Raw genomic sequence first — 7,686 nt, forward strand, 5'->3', positions numbered from 1 at the left:
GCTGTTACAGTTTGACTGCTGTCTGTTTCAGAGAGAAACATTGAAGCTGTTACAGTTTGACTGCTGTCTGTTTCAGAGAGAAACATTGAAGCTGTTACAGTTTGACTGCTGTCTGTTTCAGAGAGAAACATTGAAGCTGTTACAGTTTGACTGCTGTCTGTTTCAGAGAGAAACATTGAAGCTGTTACAGTTTGACTGCTGTCTGTTTCAGAGAGAAACATTGAAGCTGTTACAGTTTGACTGCTGTCTGTTTCAGAGAGAAACCAGTTTGACTGCTGTCTGTTTCAGAGAGAGAATCATTGAAGCTGTTACAGTTTGACTGCTGTCTGTTTCAGAGAGAAACATTGAAGCTGTTACAGTTTGACTGCTGTCTGTTTCAGAGAGAGAAACATTGAAGCTGCTACAGTTTGACTGCTGTCTGTTTCAGAGAGAAACATTGAAGCTGTTACAGTTTGACTGCTGTCTGTTTCAGAGAGAAACATTGAAGCTGTTACAGTTTGACTGCTGTCTGTTTCAGAGAGAAACATTGAAGCTGTTACAGTTGGACTGCTGTCTGTTTCAGAGAGAAACATTGAAGCTGTTACAGTTTGACTGCTGTCTGTTTCAGAGAGAAACATTGAAGCTGTTACAGTTTGACTGCTGTCTGTTTCAGAGAGAAACATTGAAGCTGTTACAGTTTGACTGCTGTCTGTTTCAGAGAGAAACATTGAAGCTGTTACAGTTTGACTGCTGTCTGTTTCAGAGAGAAACATTGAAGCTGTTACAGTTTGACTGCTGTCTGTTTCAGAGAGAAACATTGAAGCTGTTACAGTTTGACTGCTGTCTGTTTCAGAGAGAAACATTGAAGCTGTTACAGTTTGACTGCTGTCTGTTTCAGAGAGAAACATTGAAGCTGTTACAGTTTGACTGCTGTCTGTTTCAGAGAGAAACATTGAAGCTGTTACAGTTTGACTGCTGTCTGTTTCAGAGAGAAACATTGAAGCTGTTACAGTTTGACTGCTGTCTGTTTCAGAGAGAAACATTGAAGCTGTTACAGTTTGACTGCTGTCTGTTTCAGAGAGAAACATTGAAGCTGTTACAGTTTGACTGCTGTCTGTTTCAGAGAGAAACATTGAAGCTGCTACAATTTGACTGCTGTCTGTTTCAGAGAGAAACATTGAAGCTGTTACAGTTTGACTGCTGTCTGTTTCAGAGAGAAACATTGAAGCTGTTACAGTTTGACTGCTGTCTGTTTCAGAGAGAAACATTGAAGCTGTTACAGTTTGACTGCTGTCTGTTTCAGAGAGAAACATTGAAGCTGTTACAGTTTGACTGCTGTCTGTTTCAGAGAGAAACATTGAAGCTGTTACAGTTTGACTGCTGTCTGTTTCAGAGAGAGAAACATTGAAGCTGTTACAGTTTGACTGCTGTCTGTTTCAGAGAGAAACATTGAAGCTGTTACAGTTTGACTGCTGTCTGTTTCAGAGAGAAACATTGAAGCTGTTACAGTTTGACTGCTGTCTGTTTCAGAGAGAAACATTGAAGCTGTTACAGTTTGACTGCTGTCTGTTTCAGAGAGAAACATTGAAGCTGTTACAGTTTGACTGCTGTCTGTTTCAGAGAGAAACATTGAAGCTGTTACAGTTTGACTGCTGTCTGTTTCAGAGAGAAACATTGAAGCTGCTACAGTTTGACTGCTGTCTGTTTCAGAGAGAAACCAGTTTGACTGCTGTCTGTTTCAGAGAGAAACATTGAAGCTGTTACAGTTTGACTGCTGTCTGTTTCAGAGAGAAACATTGAAGCTGCTACAGTTTGACTGCTGTCTGTTTCAGAGAGAAACATTGAAGCTGTTACAGTTTGACTGCTGTCTGTTTCAGAGAGAAACATTGAAGCTGCTACAGTTTGACTGCTGTCTGTTTCAGAGAGAAACATTGAAGCTGCTACAGTTTGACTGCTGTTTGTTTCAGAGAGAAACATTGAAGCTGTTACAGTTTGACTGCTTTCTGTTTCAGAGAGAAACATTGAAGCTGTTACAGTTGGACTGCTGTCTGTTTCAGAGAGAGAAACATTGAAGCTGTTACAGTTTGACTGCTGTCTGTTTCAGAGAGAAACATTGAAGCTGTTACAGTTTGACTGCTGTCTGTTTCAGAGAGAAACATTGAAGCTTCTACAGTTTGACTGCTGTCTGTTTCAGAGAGAGAAACATTGAAGCTGTTACAGTTTGACTGCTGTCTGTTTCAGAGAGAAACATTGAAGCTGTTACAGTTTGACTGCTGTCTGTTTCAGAGAGAAACATTGAAGCTGGTACAGTTTGACTGCTGTCTGTTTCAGAGAGAAACATTGAAGCTGTTACAGTTTGACTGCTGTCTGTTTCAGAGAGAAACATTGAAGCTGTTACAGTTTGACTGCTGTCTGTTTCAGAGAGAAACATTGAAGCTGTACAGTTTGACTGCTGTCTGTTTCAGAGAGAAACATTGAAGCTGTTACAGTTTGACTGCTGTCTGTTTCAGAGAGAAACATTGAAGCTGTTACAGTTTGACTGCTGTCTGTTTCAGAGAGAAACATTGAAGCTGCTACAGTTTGACTGCTGTCTGTTTCAGAGAGAAACATTGAAGCTGTTACAGTTTGACTGCTGTCTGTTTCAGAGAGAAACATTGAAGCTGTTACAGTTTGACTGCTGTCTGTTTCAGAGAGAAACATTGAAGCTGTACAGTTTGACTGCTGTCTGTTTCAGAGAGAAACATTGAAGCTGTACAGTTTGACTGCTGTCTGTTTCAGAGAGAAACATTGAAGCTGTTACAGTTTGACTGCTGTCTGTTTCAGAGAGAAACATTGAAGCTGTTACAGTTTGACTGCTGTCTGTTTCAGAGAGAAACATTGAAGCTGTTACAGTTTGACTGCTGTCTGTTTCAGAGAGAAACATTGAAGCTGTTACAGTTTGACTGCTGTCTGTTTCAGAGAGAAACATTGAAGCTTTTACAGTTTGACTGCTGTCTGTTTCAGAGAGAAACATTGAAGCTGCTACAGTTTAACTGCTGTCTGTTTCAGAGAGAAACCAGTTTGACTGCTATCTGTTTCAGATAGAAACATTGAAGCTGTTACAGTTTGACTGCTGTCTGTTTCAGAGAGAAACATTGAAGCTGTTACAGTTTGACTGCTGTCTGTTTCAGAGAGAGAATCATTGAAGCTGTTACAGTTTGACTGCTGTCTGTTTCAGAGAGAGAAACATTGAAGCAGCTACAGTTTGACTGCTGTCTTTTTCAGAGAGAAACATTGAAGCTGCTACAGTTTGAATGCTATTTGTTTCAGAGACAAACATTGAAGCTGGTACAGTTTGACTGCTGTCTGTTTCAGAGAGAAACATTGAAGCTGTTACAGTTTGACTGCTTTCTGTTTCAGAGAGAAACATTGAAGCTGTTACAGTTTGAATGCTATCTGTTTCAGAGAGAAACATTGAAGCTGCTACAGTTTGACTGCTGTCTGTTTCAGAGAGAAACATTGAAGCTGTTACAGTTTGACTGCTGTCTGTTTCAGAGAGAAACATTGAAGCTGCTACAGTTTAACTGCTGTCTGTTTCAGAGAGAACCATTGAAGCTTCTACAGTTTGACTGCTGTCTGTTTCAGAGAGAGAAACATTGAAGCTGTTACAGTTTGACTGCTGTCTGTTTCAGAGAGAAACATTGAAGCTGTTACAGTTTGACTGCTATCTGTTTCAGAGAGAAACATTGAAGCTGTTACAGTTTGACTGCTGTCTGTTTCAGAGAGAAACATTGAAGCTGTTACAGTTTGACTGCTGTCTGTTTCAGAGAGAAACATTGAAGCTGTTACAGTTTGACTGCTGTCTGTTTCAGAGAGAAACATTGAAGCTGTTACAGGTTGACTGCTGTCTGTTTCAGAGAGAAACATTGAAGCTGTTACAGTTTGACTGCTGTCTGTCTCAGAGAGAAACATTGAAGCTTCTACAGTTTGACTGCTGTCTGTTTCAGAGAGAAACATTGAAGCAGCTACAATTTGACTGCTGTCTGTTTCAGAGAGAAACATTGAAGCTGTTACAGTTTGACTGCTGTCTGTTTCAGAGAGAAACATTGAAGCTGTTACAGTTTGACTGCTGTCTGTTTCAGAGAGAAACATTGAAGCTGTTACAGTTTGACTGCTGTCTGTTTCAGAGAGAAACATTGAAGCTGTTACAGTTTGACTGCTGTCTGTTTCAGAGAGAAACATTGAAGCTGTTACAGTTTGACTGCTGTCTGTTTCAGAGAGAAACATTGAAGCTGTTACAGTTTGACTGCTGTCTGTTTCAGAGAGAAACATTGAAGCTGTTACAGTTTGACTGCTGTCTGTTTCAGAGAGAAACATTGAAGCTGTTACAGTTTGACTGCTGTCTGTTTCAGAGAGAAACATTGAAGCTGTTACAGTTTGACTGCTGTCTGTTTCAGAGAGAAACATTGAAGCTGTTACAGTTTGACTGCTGTCTGTTTCAGAGAGAAACATTGAAGCTGCTACAGTTTGACTGCTGTCTGTTTCAGAGAGAAACATTGAAGCTGTTACAGTTTGACTGCTGTCTGTTTCAGAGAGAAACATTGAAGCTGTTACAGTTTGACTGCTGTCTGTTTCAGAGAGAAACATTGAAGCTGTTACAGTTTGACTGCTGTCTGTTTCAGAGAGAAACATTGAAACTTCTACAGTTTGACTGCTGTCTGTTTCAGAGAGAGAAACATTGAAGCTTCTACAGTTTGACTGCTGTCTGTTTCAGAGAGAAACATTGAAGCTTCTACAGTTTGACTGCTGTCTGTTTCAGAGAGAAACATTGAAGCTTCTACAGTTTGACTGCTGTCTGTTTCAGAGAGAAACATTGAAGCTTCTACAGTTTGACTGCTGTCTGTTTCAGAGAGAAACATTGAAGCTTCTACAGTTTGACTGCTGTCTGTTTCAGAGAGAAACATTGAAGCTGCTACAGTTTGACTGCTGTCTGTTTCAGAGAGAAACATTGAAGCTGCTACAGTTTAACTGCTGTCTGTTTCAGAGAGAAACATTGAAGCTGTTACAGTTTGACTGCTGTCTGTTTCAGAGAGAAACATTGAAGCTGCTACAGTTTGACTGCTGTCTGTTTCAGAGAGAAACATTGAAGCTGTTACAGTTTGACTGCTGTCTGTTTCAGAGAGAAACATTGAAGCTGCTACAGTTTGACTGCTGTCTGTTTCAGAGAGAAACCAGTTTGACTGCTGTCTGTTTCAGAGAGAAACATTGAAGCTGTTACAGTTTGACTGCTGTCTGTTTCAGAGAGAGAAACATTGAAGCTGTTACAGTTTGACTGCTGTCTGTTTCAGAGAGAAACATTGAAGCTGTTACAGTTTGACTGCTGTCTGTTTCAGAGAGAAACCAGTTTGACTGCTGTCTGTTTCAGAGAGAAACATTGAAGCTGTTACAGTTTGACTGCTGTCTGTTTCAGAGAGAAACATTGAAGCTGTTACAGTTTGACTGCTGTCTGTTTCAGAGAGAAACATTGAAGCTGTTACAGTTTGACTGCTGTCTGTTTCAGAGAGAAACATTGAAGCTGTTACAGTTTGACTGCTGTCTGTTTCAGAGAGAAACATTGAAGCTGTTACAGTTTGACTGCTGTCTGTTTCAGAGAGAAACATTGAAGCTGTTACAGTTTGACTGCTGTCTGTTTCAGAGAGAAACATTGAAGCTGTTACAGTTTGACTGCTGTCTGTTTCAGAGAGAAACATTGAAGCTGTTACAGTTTGACTGCTGTCTGTTTCAGAGAGAAACATTGAAGCTGCTACAGTTTGACTGCTGTCTTTTTCCGAGAGAGAAACATTGAAGCTGTTACAGTTTGACTGCTGTCTGTTTCAGAGAGAAACATTGAAGCTGCTACAGTTTGACTGCTGTCTGTTTCAGAGAGAGAAACATTGAAGCTGTTACAGTTTGACTGCTGTCTGTTTCAGAGAGAAACATTGAAGCTGTTACAGTTTGACTGCTGTCTGTTTCAAAGAGAAACATTGAAGCTGTTACAGTTTGCTGCTTTGCCACATCGCATATTGCAAAGCTACCTGACTACAGGAGACATTAGGTCACACTGGCAGAGTTCACAGTTAGTGTGGTTCGAGGTCGGATCACATTCTCACCACAAACAAACCACTCCAGAGTGGGATTGAAAGCGTACCGAGACCTCCTGATCCAGCACGTCTCGGTCCGCTTGTTTGGTCGCTTTTGGTGAACACCTGAGTTTGATGCTCCGCTCTCACTGCTGCCCAAACGAGTGGGGACCAACTCTAGTGTGATTAAAAACAACTAAACGAGGAAGGTTTGAAAGACTGTCCGACCAAGGAACATTACGATAGATTGTCGGTCAGTTAACAGTTAATTTTGCAGAGAAAATACAGAGGGATAGAGATGAAAGTTTCATTGAATGTCTGTTTTCATCCAGCTTTCCTAATGCCATACTTCATAATGCACATAAACTGATGCTAAAAGGACAGAGCGTGTTGCTATGACTCAAAGTCTGGCCATCAGACTGGTTCAGTCCAGAGAGGAAGGGTCAGCCGCTGGATGCCGTCCAGACTTTACTTTGTTCACTTTGTTGATACATTCAAAGGCCACTTCAACTGTTGTATTGTAGCAGATGGTAGGAACACACACAGTGACGTGTACACACATACATATGCACACACGCACACAGGCTCACATAGACACACACACACACACAACACACAACACACACAGGCACACACAGACACATACACAACACACACACACACACAGATGTGTGCAGGGTGTAGACATGATGTGGTTTGATGTCGTGGGAGCTCTGTGGGGAGTATAACCCTAAACCCTAACAGCTATTTTGTAGATATTTGTTTCTGTATTTATTGCTTATTTCATATTAATGTTTAATATGTTGATTTGTTTATGTATGCACCAATCACCATAGTTATTAAATGGATAGACAGTGAAATCATCGTAGCAGAATGGTCAGAGTTGCACATAGCATTGTAAAGATCTAGCGGCCTAAGGTCAGGCTCAGCATATACTTCCGTATAAACTGATTTGTGGAAAGTCGCAGACTCACTAGTGAGGTGTGCAGCAACAATGGAGTAGTCAGCACGTGATGATTTGTGTGCGCTAACATAGCTCCGTGGCCTGCCTTGTCAGTACAAAATGTCAGCTGATTGAGTGCCCCGTGTCGGGTTCTATCTTTTGTTTCTTGCTTTGTTTCTTTCTGTCAGTCCAGGTAGTTGACATTTATTTTGTGCTTCATATTGTTCAGTTGTCACCATCCTCCCTGTGTTCCTCTTAACGTCAGCTGATTGGCCCCCTGCGTCGGCGTCTCACCCTGGTGTGACCCAGGAAGTTGCAGCTGGAGGGTCAGGGTTGGGGTCAGGGTTGGAGGGTTGGGGTTAGGCCATGTTGTGTCTGGGAGGGTTCAGAGGTCAGCGGCATCCTGCTGCGCTCTCCCAGGACATCATCTGTTCCCAGCCCAGTCCTCATCTACCCTCCCTGTCCCCGAACACATCCAAAACCCAGAGTGCCTGAGAGTCCATTTAGACCTGCACAAACTTTAACTTTGCTCTGATTTCTTCTCTTCTCTTTCTTCTCAACAGCAATCATACGTCATGAGGAAAAATGCCAAAAAGCAGAAACCTAAACCTGCTGAGGAGGGGTAACAGCTGTCCTGGCATTGTGTGTGTGTGTGTGTGTGTGTGT

This window comes from Sander lucioperca, chromosome 24 (assembly GCF_008315115.2).
Source record: "Sander lucioperca isolate FBNREF2018 chromosome 24, SLUC_FBN_1.2, whole genome shotgun sequence".
NCBI lineage: Eukaryota > Metazoa > Chordata > Actinopteri > Perciformes > Percidae > Sander > Sander lucioperca.